Below are 14,244 nucleotides of genomic sequence, written 5' to 3'. Positions count from 1 at the left end.
CCAGGTACATCAATACTGTCCCAAAGGGTAAGATTTTCTTCTTTTTTATGTGCAAGTAGTATTCCATGATATAAATGTCCCATAGTGGTTTTATCCACTCATCTACTAATGGGCACTTGGGCTGCACCCATATCTTAGTGATTGTAAATAACACTGCAGTGAACATAGGGGTGTTTATATTCTTTTGAATTAGTGTTTTGGATTCCTTTGGATATATTTCCAGAAATGGGATCACTGGAGAAAAAGGCAGATGCACTTTTACTTTTTTGAGGTATCTCCATACTACTTTCCACAGTGGCTGCACCAGTCTGCATTCACACCAACAGTGCAAAAGGGTTCCCCTTTCTCCACAACCTCTCCAACACTTGTTGTTTGTGAATTTATCAATGGTGGCCATTCTGATAGGTGTGAGGTGGTATCTCATTGTGGTTTTAATTTGCATCTCTCTGATGATTAGTGACATTGAGCATCTTTTCATATGTCTATTGGCCCTCTATATGTCCTCATTGGAGAAAAGTGTATTCAGGTCTTTTGCCCATTTTTTAATTGTTTGTTTTTTTAGTGTTGAGTTTTATCAGTTCTTTATAAATTTTGGACATCAATCCATTATCAGGTGTGCCAACAAAAATGTTTTTCCATTCTGTGGGTGGCCTTTTATTTTGTTGATGTTTTTTCTTGCTGTGTAAAACCTTTTAGTATGATGTAGTCCCATTTGTTTATTTTTTCTTTTGTTTCTGTTGCCTGGGGAGAAATATCTTATAAAAAATTGCTACAAGCAATGTCTGAGGTTTGGCTGCCTATGTTTGTTTCTAAGATTTTCATGGTTTCGGGTGTAACATTTAAGTCTTTGATCCATTTTGAATTAATTCTTGTGTGTGGTGTAAGAAGGTAGTCTAGCCCTGGCTGGTGTAGCTCAGTGGATTGAGCACAGGCCTGCGAACCAGAAGATCGCGGTTCAATTCCCAGTCAGGGCACATGCCTGGGTTGCAGGTCGGTTCCCTGCAGACCAACTCCCAGCAGGGGATGCATGAAAGGCAACCATACATTAATGTTTCTCTTCCTCTCTCCTTCCCCTCTAAAGATAAATAAATGAATAAAATCTTTTAAAAAAAGAAGGTAGTCTAGTTTCATTTTTCTGTATGTATCTATCAAATTATCCCAACATCATTTATTGAATAAAATACCTTTATCCCATTGTGTGTACTTGCTTTCTGTGTCAAATATTAATCGACTGTAAAGTGTAGGTTTATTTCTGGTCTTGCTATTCTGTTCCATTGATCTATGTATCTGTTTTTTGCCAGTACCAGGCAGTTTTGATTACTATCACCATATAGTATAGTTTGATATTAGTTAGAGTGATTCTTCCAAATTTGTTCTTCTTTCTCAGGATGGCTATTGCTTTGTGGGGCCTTTTGTGGTTCTATATAAATTTTTGAAATGTTTGTTCTAGTTTTGTGAAATATGTCATTGTAACCTTGATAGGAATTGCATTGAATATATAGATTGCCTTGGGTAGTATGAGCATTTTATTTTATATTTTTAAATTTTTTTAGCTTTGTCTTTTTAATATAATTGTTCTATATTTTAATGACATTTTAATGATGTTAATTCCTCCTATCCACGAACACTGTATGTGCTTCCACTTATTTATATCTTCTTCAGTATCCTATAATTTTTTGAGTACAGGTCCTTTAGATCCTTGGTTAGGTGTACTCTTAGGTATTTTATTCTTTTTGAAGCAATTGTGAATGGGATTGTTTTCTTAATTTCCTTGTTAGTTTGTTACTGGCATATAAAAATGTAACTGATCTCAGGCCCTGGCTGGTGTAGCTCAGTGGATTGAGCGCGGGCTTACGAACCACACGATCACGGTTCGATTCCCAGTCAGGACACATGCCTGGGTTGCAGGCCAGTTCCAGGCAAGGAACTCATGAGAGGCAACCATACATTGATATTTCTCTTCTTCTCTTCTTCCCCTTCCCTCTAAAGATAAATAAATAAAATCTTTAAAAAATGCAACTGATCTCTGGATATTAATTTTGTATCATGCTACTTTGATGAATTTATCAGTTCTGGTAGTTTCTTGGGGTAATCTTTGGAGTTGTCTACATATGGTACCATGTCATCTGCAAATAAAGTTTTATTTCTGCCTTTCCAATTTAGATGTCTTTCATTTCTTCTTGTCTGATTGCTGTGGCTAGGACTTCCAGTACTATGTTAAATAGAAATAAGAGAGAGAGAGAGAGAACCCAAATAAATAAAATCAGAAATGAAAGAGAAAAAATAACAACTGACACCAAAGAAATACAAAGACTTGTAAGAAAATATTATGAACAACTATATGTCAACAAACTGGACAAAGGGATAAATTCCTAGAAACAGACAATCTCTCAAAAGTAAATCAGGAAGAATCATAGAATCTGAATAGACAGATTACACCTAGTGATATTGAAGCAGTAATCAAAAAGCTCCCAAGAACACAAGCCCTGGACCAGATGGCTTCATAGGTGAATTTTGCCAAACATTCTGAGAACTAACACCTCTTCTTCTCAAATTATTTCATAAAACTCAGGAGGATGGAAGGCTCTCAAGCTCATTTTACAAATCCAGCATTATCCTAATTCCAAAACCAGATAGACACTACAAATAAAGGAAATTATAGCCCGATATCCCTTATGAACATGGACACTAAAATCCTCAACAAAATATTAGCAAACTGAATACAGCAGTGCATCAAAAAGATTATACACCATGATCAACTGGAATTTACTCTATGAATGCAAGGTTAGTACCACATTTATAAATCAATAATTCAATTCACCACTAAATAAAATGAAGGATAAAAACCATATAATCATATCAATAGATGCAGAAAAAGCATTTGATAAAATCTGGCACCCATTTATGATAAAATCTCTCAGCAAAGTGGGAATAAATAGAGGGAACATATACCAATATAAAAAAGTCCATAAGTGACAAACCCACTGCCAACACCATACACAACAGGGAAAAACTACAAGCACTCCCCTTAAGATCAGGAACAAAACAGGGATGTCTGCTTTCACCTCTCTCATTCATCATTATACTCTATAATTTTAATGCTTGTGTATTTGTATGTGTGTTGATGAAAATACAGGCTATCATAAGTAACATGTAATATATATTCACACATAATGTATTATATATAATATATAACAAAATATATACTATAATGCAAAGCGCACAATGTATGTGTGTGTAAAAATGCCTTACTACATTTTTTAGGGAACATGCTATTTTATATTCTGATGTTTTACTTAATGACACCATTTTCATAATTAGACTTCTATGGTCAAATAATGCACTTAGGATATTTCTCTTGGCTACAGGTTCTGTTCTTCCCACGTAGCCCAGCCAGATGTTCAGCAGGATACATTAACCTGTAAAGGTGTACTAGTTGTCTATAGCCAGAGGCTGATCTTTTCAAGCTGGGGTACATTCTGATTGCCTGGTGCCCGTGCCATACTAATTGTTAAATATTTCAATATTATACCTTAATGTCATAGGAAATATTAAAGTGGTAAAGAATATCACACAGTAGTTAGAATTGGTATACAGGCAACCAAGCAAAACCCTGCCATGTGCTACATGGCCGTGGGAAATCTTGATGTGTAGATCTCCCCCCATCTAAAAAAAAACTATGTAGGTGTTTACACTGTACATGCAAGCAAAAATAACAGTGCTGCTGCTACTCTTCAGAATTGATTTAGTGCCTTCTTACCCCCAGTTTTCCATTCTTTGGTTTCAGTTACCTGCAGTCAACCTGATGTAAAAATATTAAATGGGAAATTCTAGAAACAAAAAATTCATAAGTTTTAAATTGTGTGCTGTTCTGAGTAGTGTGGTAAAATCTCAGCTGTGTGGCTACCCCCCACCCTGCAGGATGTTAATCGTTCTTTTATCTTGCATATCCATGCTGTGCATACAGTGCAATAAAATATTTTGAGAGAGAGCAGCTTCACATCCCTTTTATTACAGTATATTGTTCTAATTGTTCCATTTTATTATTGTTGTTAATCTCTTACTGTACCTAACTTATAAATTAAACTTTATCACTGGTATGTATGTGTATGAAAAACACATACACATTTCAGGCATCAACTGGAGGTCTTGGACCTTGTCCCTGTGGATGGGGGGGACTACTGTATGTTAATTACCAAACGAAGAGTGTGATCAGAAGCCTGAGGTAGGCAGAGAAGGAGGTCATATTTGAGATAAGAGAAGAAGGGAATGCAATTCAAGTAAGGAGAATAGAAAAAAGGTATGGTGAATCTGGGAAACTGCAAGAAGATTTTTTTGCTTTTATTTCTCTGTCCTTCCCTTGCCCTGTATGGGTTTAGACCATTGCAAACTCTATTTCCTGGGTTTCTTAATGACCTAGCTCTTGGCTTGGTTTAACTAGTAGGAGATGCTTGTAAGAAACTGGAGGGCAGGAGAAGGAGAAAAGCCATGATATCCTATGCCCTGTTTTCATTTGGGTTTCTGGCAGTTGTCAATGTATCCTCTGTGACTCTACTTCTTCCCAAGAAGCTCCAGGGTCCCAATTTCTATTGAGTGGCTCTTCCTCAAAGGCCCCTGCTCCTTCCTGGTAACCTTGGCTCCTGGTTCCTAGGTTCTGATAATACTATCTCCTGTCTTTGTCCCTCAGCTTTGTGGTGGTAGCAGCTTCTTGCAGTTACTAAGCTCTCCATTGCCTCCTTTCTGTTCTTTTAACATTGTTGTAACTTGTTTCCCTTATTAAATGTCCTCTGTTGAGCTGGCTGGTGTGGGTTTGCTTTTCTTGGCTGGGTCCTGCCTGATGTAGTCTGTAATGGGAAGTGAAAAAGACAAGACTAAAAATATGGTTAGGGCCAGGTTGGTGGGTGACTCTTATTTCTTGCCTATGTAGACAAGCTTGCCACACCGAAGAACCTCCAAAAAGAGAGAGAAACACATATTCAGCTGCTGAAAGGTCAGTGTTTACCTTCCATAGATTTCAGTTTACTTCCCAGAATGTCATTAGTAGCAAAAGTGTGAAATTGACCCTCGTGTCTTTTCCTCTTCACTTCATGAACCAATAGGCATTCAGAAGAGAGGAGCTGAAAGATCAAAATGAAGTGGAATTTGGCTTCTTGGTGATGAATTTTATATTGTAGAAATATACACCAATTAATGGGACCACTGACACCACTAAAATAGGGAGGTTACAGAGACTTTCATGAAGAGGTGATATCTGAACTCAGCCCTGAAAATGAGCACATTAGTTTCCTACTGTTGCTGTAACAAATTACTGCAAGTGTAGTGCTTTAACACAATACAAATTTATTCTCTTACAGTGATGGAGGTCAGAAAGCCAATATATGTCTCAGTGGGCTAAAATTATGGTGTTGACCCGATTGTATTCCTTTCAGAGGCTCTAGGTCATAATCATCCCTGTGCCTCTCTCAGCTAGAGGCATCTGCATTCCTTGGCTCATGGCCATCTTCCTTCATCTTAGAAATCAACAGCATAACATCTTCAAATTTTTCTGTCCCTCTCTCTCTAACTCTCTAATTCTTTTATCTCCCTTATAAATACTGATATGATTGCACTGGAGAATCCAATGTAATCTGCCTATCTCAAGATGGGAATCACATCTGAAAAGTCCTATTTGCTATATAAGGCAACATTCATAGGTTCTGGGGATTAGGATATCTTTGTGAGAAAGACATTATCCTGCCTCCCACAGCAGGGTAGGAACTTATTAAATGAAAGAAAGAAGAGTAAATGTATTCTCATCAGCAGGAGTAGAATGTGCTAAACAGTGGCAACGAAGGACGTAGCAATCTAGCCTATCAGTAGACACCATTATTATCATTTCTCCAACAAAAATGCATATTCACTGGGACCTCAGAAACATGTACCATGCCTCACATTCTTACACTGCAAGCAGAAACAAGCTGTTTAAACCAAAATATAGGCTACCCTAAAGCTCATTGGCTTTGGAATATTTTGGTTCCCATTAGTTTGTTTTGGTTTTCTTGCCTTTCCAAATACTTTTGGGCTGCTATAACAAAAATGGCATAGAACTAGTAGCGTATAAATAAGAAAAATTTATTTCTTACAGTTATGGAAGCTGAGAAGTCCAAGATCTAGGTGCTAGCAGGTTCATTGTCTAGTGAGGACCTCCTTCCTAGTTCATAGACTGCTGTCTTCTCACTGTGTGCTTCTATAAAGGAGGGGGCAAGGGAATTCTCTGGGGTCTCTCTTATAAGGACACTAACCCCATCAATGAGGGCTTCACACTCATGATTCAATTACCTCTCAAAGGCAGCACCTCATAATACCATCACATTGAGGATTACATTTCAACATATCAATTTTGGGGTAACACAAATATATTCAGGCCATAGCACCACCAAATAGCTATGTAGATTTGAGAGAGTCACTTAATCATTTTTTTACCTTGACTTTTCCCTCTATAAAATAGTGATAGAGGATCCCAACCACATGGGGCTATTGCTATAAATCAGGAAGATAATTCTTGTGGAAGTTCTCATCACACTTCCTAGCACACAGCACCTACTTTATTCAAGAAGCCAAAGGAAAATTCACCATTTTTAGAGGTGGAAGATCCTCTGGTCTGGTAGTAAATGGGCTGATGCACCAGTGGTGAAACAGAAGAAAGGATGAAAGTACAGAATTGGCAAATGATACTGGAAAAATTCCTTTTAAAAAGCCAAGAAACTGGGAGAAGACTGATTAGAGGATATTTCAGAAAAGAATACATATGGCAAGTGAGTCAACTGAGACTGCAGTGGGAAGCTATCTTTAGGGAGCCTTTACTTAGAGTGTTAAGATAGGTAGGAAAATGACAGTGTAAATCCCACAGATGCAAAGGCGTGAAGGCTGGTGGCCATATGCAACTTTAGGATATCTTTCAGATATCTAGTAAATCTATGGACATGTTTAAAGGAGTCAGCCATCACTCAAAAACATACTCAAGATAATCCAGTCATTACTCAAGTTCATAATGCTCAAGTTCATAAGTTAGTTATTCTGTTAGTTTCTTTCTCAGTTCTACCATGCTTCTATTCCTAAACCAACCTATTAGGGCAGACCTTGAAAGCAGAATACTTTTAAACTCTGTGACCTTGGGATAGAAATTTCTCTAACTCTTTGTCTCTTCCTTAAACCAAAGATAATGGAACATTGGTTTTTTATGAGAATTATATAAAATATGTGCAAGTACCTAGCATTTTGACAATGTGTGAAAGTCTCTAGCATTTTGTAGTTGTCACCAAATATATGGTCTCTCCACTCATAGATGTATTCAGGGATTTGAAGTCAAATTCTGTCACTTACCAACTGAGACCTAGGGCAAGTTGCTTAGCTGTTCTGTGACCTACTTCCTCAATATATAAAATTGGAATACTAATAGAGCCTATCACATAGGGTTGTTGTGAGATTTAAAGAGATGTAAAGTGTCTAATAGTGCCTCACCCATAGAAAGTTTCAGTAAATGTTAGCTATATTTTTAATTTCTATAGGTATTCAGGGTGTGCTAAGTTCCTAAATATTCCTTACTTCCTTACTGTTCCTAAGGGAATACTGATGTGTTATAGTTACAAGTATAGCCTTCCTAAACAAAGTTCAGTTTTCTGATCCTAAATTTCTCAACTATAAAATGGGAATAATTACAGCATCTTCTTCATCATAATGTTTATGAGTATTAAGGGCAATACAAATTTTAAAGCACTTAGTAGTGTGTGGCATGGTAAATTTTCAACAAATGTTGGCTGCTATGGTTATTCATCTAGCCAAAAAAAGTTTATTAAGCACTTTTTATATGCCTGGTACTGTCGTAGGTGTTAGGGATGCAGTGGTGAACTCTGCCAATATAGAGATTATATTCTCCATAAAGAAAAATGGGGAAATATAAGGTAGTCAGGTAACTAACATGTGAGGACCTTGAATGAATGTGACATTGAAATATATTGATGAAGGGACAAAGAAAGGAATCATTTGGTAGACCATGGCATCGACCAGTTGTGTGGGGTGCTGCATTTGAAGCTTAAAATGGCATATAATCCTTTTGACCCAGCAATTCCACTGCTGGGATTGTATCCTAAGAACCCTAAAACACCAATCCCAAAGAACCTATGAACCCCAATGTTCATAGCAGCACAATTTACAATAGCCAAGAGTTGGAAGCAACCTAGGTGCCCGTCAATAAATGAATGGATCAAAAAACTATGGTACATATACACAATGGAATTCTATGCTGCAGAAAGAAAGAAGGAGCTCCTACATTTTGCAACAGCATGGATGGAACTGGAAAGCATTATGCTGAGTGAAATAAGCCAGGTGTTGAAGAACAAATGCCATATGATCTCACCTTTAACAGGAAGCTAAACAACAAAACAAACAAGCAAGCAAAATATAACCAAAGACACTGAAATAGAGAACAGGTTGACAGTGACCAGAGGGGAAAGGGGAGGGAATTTCAGGGGATATAAGGGAGGGATTTAGAGGAACATATATAAAGGATAGATGGACAACAACTGAGAAGGGTGGAAATGGGAGGGAGGGGGGAACACGGGGGTGGGATGGGATGGGAGTAATAGACAGAAAACTGTACTTGAAAAATAATTAAATAAAAAAATGAAAAAATGAAAAATAATTAAACAAATTTTAAAAAAAGAAGGCTGAAGAATGCTGAGTACAACTTAGCCATATGCAGCATTATGTGGCAGCAAGAGTCATTGACAATTATACAAAGTCAGCAGCAAGGCAGAGAGAGATAATGTATTCATTTTCTTTGTGAAACTCTGGAGTTGTATCAGACTCTTTAACTGTTTTTGCCTGTTTGGGACAAACTGGTCCAAATATTCACATTTTGAAAACCTCATAAAACTATTTATTGGACTTTATTAGACTCCAGAATGAGGACTAGATTGCTTCCTAGAGGTTTCATGAAATGTGTGTATCTTTATAAGACTTCATTTATTCTATGCATAAAACATACTGATGGTACTGTCAAAAATCTAAGTAATAGCTAATAAACATCCTTATGCTGTAACACTGCCTGATGAGTGGTATATTTGAAAATAACCAGTCTCTAATTTTAGCAATACTTCTCTATTCAACCCTACAAAGGCAGCCTCACTACTAAATATATTCTGTGGATTCATGTAGAGTTGCTCATTTCTGCTTTTTAATAGAGGGGATAAGTATATGTTTGTAGATCAGCCAACTGTGTCAAAGAGATATTTATAAGACCAGAAATGTTCAAGACACTCAAAATTTAAACTGGACTTGTATTTGATAGTTTCTTTGGGATTTTAAGGGAATAAAAGTGCTGACAATTTGGAGAGAGTGACAAGGAAAATAAATTATTATCTTGATGAAGTAGAAACAACACAATTGGATCACTCTTTTACATCAAGCTTAACTATAATTCAGATAATGGATGCTGAGTGGCTAAGGTGTCACTAAAGTGCCACTCAACTCACTCATATCTCAGATATTTAAAAATTCCCCAAGAAAATCTGAGTATTTCGATACAGCAAGAAAGAATATTGACAATGAGTTTGACATTTTAGAAAGTTAAGTAACAGGGATACATTGACAGGTGAACAGAACAGCATAATAAAATTCCACTGGGAGCCGATATTAATACAGACTTAAAGGCAATTAGAAAACAAAATCTTGTCAGATAACTGGGCTCCACTAATTAGGAGGGGTTAAGAATTAAGAGGATCTAGAAATAATTTAATTTTAAGTAAAAAGATATGGCATATTTATAAAATGTCTATGTTGGGCCAGATGCTGGACTAAACACTTTGGAAATGTTAGTCTTTTTCCTGTTGAAGCTCTCTACCCACAGGGAAAGGCATATACATAACTTAGTAAATTAAGTTCTATGATAGAACAGAGTACTATGGACACATTGTAAGAGCAAAGCTAAAACAAAACTGTGGGGAGGAATGGATAAGCTGATATCTGATGAGGAGGAATTAGTGGAGGAAAGAATATGTAAGAGAGATTCAGAATTCTGGAGAAACTGGCTTAATATCTAAGTGGTTTCATGGTGGTGGTTACAACGGTGAACCATTCCAAGCTGGTGGTTACCTAAATCTGTATCCACAGCTTTTCTTTGTCCTCAGATATTGTGCCTACCACTTCTTTTTCTGTGAATAATCAAACCATTGCTTCCTTATACTGAAAAGTTTTGTTTTTTCTGAATTTCCAGTCCATGGTTTTAATTAAAATTAAATAAATTTCTGTCTGTCTGGAAAAAGTCCAGCCATTGTAAATATAATGAGAATGGTTTGTGTGACATGGGTGTTACCTGGCAGCCAAAGAGAGTGGACTGGAATGCACATGTGTGAACAATGATGACTTCACTGTACTAGTCAGTGGGGGTAGTAGATGCTGTTGAGTGAACATTTGTACTGTGTGGTTGTCTCATTCAAAATGAGTGAGTAGAGCAACAAATCTGCATCATATTTTGCATGAAGCCTGAACATTCCTCCTTGGAAACTCTCATTATGATTCAGAAGGCTGAAACTATGGGCAACTTGTGATTGGAAAGTTCATCATGGCAACATACTCCCTCATGCATCATGTCTCATGCAGAGTTTTTTGGCAAAACATCAAATCACTCAGGTGACTCAACACCCTTACAGACCATATTGGGCACCCTGGGACTTCTGGCTTTTCCGAAAATGAAAATCACCTTTGAAAGGGAAGAGAAATCAGACCATCAATGAGATTCAGGAAAATATGACAGGCAACTGATTGCAATTGGGAGAACAGTACGAAGTCCCAGGGTGCCTGCTCTGAAGGGGAATGAGGTGCCATTGTCCTATGTACAATGTTTCTTTTTAAAATAATTTTCATTAATGTTTGAATGCAGCTGTCTCCATTTTCCCACTACAACTTTCCCCCACCCCACCCATCTCCACCTTCCACCCTCAAACCTATGCTTCTTTGGCTTTATAGAGCCAAAGAAGAACATGGGTCCTTTATACATGTTAACTGATGAACTTTTCCCTTCTCTCCCCTGTTATTTCCTTCCCTCTTCCCCTCTGGCTACTGTAAGGTTGTTCTTAATATCAATCTCTCTGGTTATATAAGGCTTGCTGGTTTGTTTTGTTCATTAGATTCCACTTATAGGTGAGATCATATGGCATTTGTCTTCCATTGCCTGGCTTAATTCATCCAGTATGCTTTCCAATTCCATCCATGCTGTCTTGAAGGGTAGGAGCTCTTCCTTTGTTTCTGCTGCATAGTATTTTGTTATGTAAATTTACTATAGTTTTTTTATCCATTCATTTACTGAAGGGAACTTAGGCTGTTTCCAGCACTTGACTATTGTAAATTGCACTGCTATGAATATTGGGGTGCATAGGTTCTTTTGGATTGGTGTTTCAGGGTTCTTAGGATATAATCCTAGCAGTGGAATTGCTGGGTCAAAAGGCAGATCAATTTTTAGTTTTCTGAGGAAATTCCATACTGTTTTTCCACAGTGGCTGCACCAGTCTGCAATCCCAACAACAGTGCACTAGGGTTCCCTATTGTCTACAACCTCTCCGACACTTGTTGTTTGTTGCTTTGTTTATGATAGCCATTCTGACTGGTGTGAAGTGGTATCTCGCTGTGGTTTTAATTTGCATCTCCCTGATGGCTAGCAATGCTCAGCATCCTTTCATATGTCTCTGGGCCCTCTGTTGTCCTCTTAGGAGAAGCATCTGTTCAGATCCCTTGCCCATTTTTTAATTGGGTCGTTTGTCTTCCTGGTGTGGAGTCATATGAGTTCTTTATATATTTCGGAGATCAAACCCTTGTATGATATTGGAAAATATATTTTCCCATACAGTTGATTCTCTTTTCATTTTGCTAATGTTTTATTTACCCATGCAGAAGCTTTTTATTTTGATTAAGTCCCACTTGTTTATTCTTTTCTTTTTGTCCCTTGCTCTAAGAGACATATCAGGAAAAATAATGCTGCATGAAATATCTGAGATTTTTCTGCCTACGTTCTCCTCTAGGACTTTTATGGTACCATAAGTTATACTTAAGTGTTTTATCCATCTTGAGTTTATTTTTGTGTATGGCATAAGTTGGTGCAGTAGTTTCACTTTTTTGTATGTAACTGTCCAGATGTCCCAACACTGTTTGTTGGAGGGGCTATTTTCACTACACTTAATGCTTCTGCACTTTTTGTCTAATATTAATTGACCATAGGGACATGAGTTTATTTTGGGGCTCTCTATTCTATTCCATTGATCTATGGGTCTGTTCTTATGCCAACATCAAACTGTTTTGATTACAGTGTCCTTGTAATACAGTTTGATGTCAGATATTGTGATCCCTCCTGCTTTGTTCTTCTTTCTGAACATTGCTGTAGCTATTTAGGTTTATTTATGGTTCCATATAAATTTATGAAATGTTTGTTCTACACCTATGAAACATGTCATTGTTATTTTCATAAGGATTGCATTGAATCTATAAATTGCTTTGGGTAGTACGGACATTTTGATGATGTTAATTCTTCCAACATAAAATGGAGTAAAGATAGCCTCTTCAACAAATGGTGTTGGGAGAACTGGACAGCTACATGCAAAAAAAATGAAACTCAAGCACCAACTTCCACCATACACCAAAATTAATTCAAGGTGGGTAAAAGACTTAAATATAAGCCATGAAATCATTAAAGTCCTAGAGGAGAATATTGGCAGGAAAATCGCAGATATTCCACGCAGCAACATTTTTACTGATATGTCCCCTAGAGCAAGGGACATAAAGGAAAGAATATACAAATGTGATCTCATCAAAATTAAAAGCTTCTGCATGGCTAAGGAAAACAGTATCAAGATTAAAAGAGAAGCAACTGTTTGGGACAACATATTTGCCAATGATACTTCAGACAAAGGTTTAATTTCCAAAATATACAAAGAACATACTCAACTCCACTCAAAGAAGACAAGCAACCCAATTAAAAAATGGGGAAAGGACTTGAACAGACATTTCTCCAAGGAGGACATACAGAGGATCCAGAGACACATGAAAAGATGCTCGATATCACCAGCTATCAGAGAGATGCAAATTAAAACCACAATGAGATACCACTTTACACCAGTCAGAATGGCTATCATAAACAGAGAAACAAACAACAAGTGCTGGAGAGGTTGTGGGGAAAAGGGGACCCTAGTTCATTGTTGGTGGGATTGCAGACTGGTACAACCACTATGGAAAACAGTATGGAACTTTCTAAGAAAACTAAAAATGAACATGCCTTTTGACCCAGCAATTCCACCCTTAGGAGTATATCCTAAGAACCCTGAAAGACCAATCCAAAAGAACCTGTGCACCTCGATGTTCGTAGCAGCACAATTCACGATAGCCAAGAGTTGGAAGCAACCTACGTGCCCATCAGTAAATGACTGGATCAAAAAGATATGGTACATTTACACAATGGAATACTATGCAGCAGAGAGAAAGAAGGAGCTCCTACCCTTTGTGACAACATGGATGGAACTGGAGAACTTACTTACTTATGCTAAGTAAAATAAGCCTGGCAGTAAAAGAGAAATACTATATGATCTCACCTTTAACTGGAACCTAATCAGCAAAACAAACTAGCAAGCCTAATATAACCAGAGACATTGAAATTAAGAACAAACGGGCAGTAACCAGAGGGGATATGGGAGTGGATAATGGGAGGAAATGGTGAAGGGTTTTCAAGAACCACTATAAAGGACTCATGAACAAAACCAAGATATGGGGGAAGAATCAGGTGAGGAAGGTGGAGATGGCTCAGGTAGGGGGAGAGAAGGGGGGGAAGGGCAGAAAACTGTACTTAAAGAGTAATAAAATTAAAAAGAAAAAAGAAACCCTGGCTGGTGTAACTCAGTGAATTGAGCATGGGCCTGTGAAGCAGAAGGTCGCCGGTTCAGTTCCCAGTCAGGACATATGCCTGGGTTGCAGGCCGGGTCCCTCATACGGGACACATGACAGGCAACCACACATTGATGTTTCTCTCCCACTCTTTCTCCTTCTCGTCCCGTCTCTCTAAAAATAAATAAAATATTTTTCATTTGTTTGTGTCTTCCTTGATTCCTTTCTTCAATGTTGTGTAGTTTTCTGCATACAGGTCTTTTACCTCCTTAGTTAAATTTATTCCCAGAGAGCTAGAAAGATGGCGGCGGAGTAGGACAAAGGATTTCGCTTCTCTCCACG

Source organism: Sturnira hondurensis, unplaced genomic scaffold (genome assembly GCF_014824575.4).
Source record: "Sturnira hondurensis isolate 20B ecotype Veracruz unplaced genomic scaffold, ASM1482457v3 Scaffold0006566, whole genome shotgun sequence".
Lineage (NCBI taxonomy): Eukaryota > Metazoa > Chordata > Mammalia > Chiroptera > Phyllostomidae > Sturnira > Sturnira hondurensis.
Note: the sequence above shows the minus strand (reverse complement) of the source record.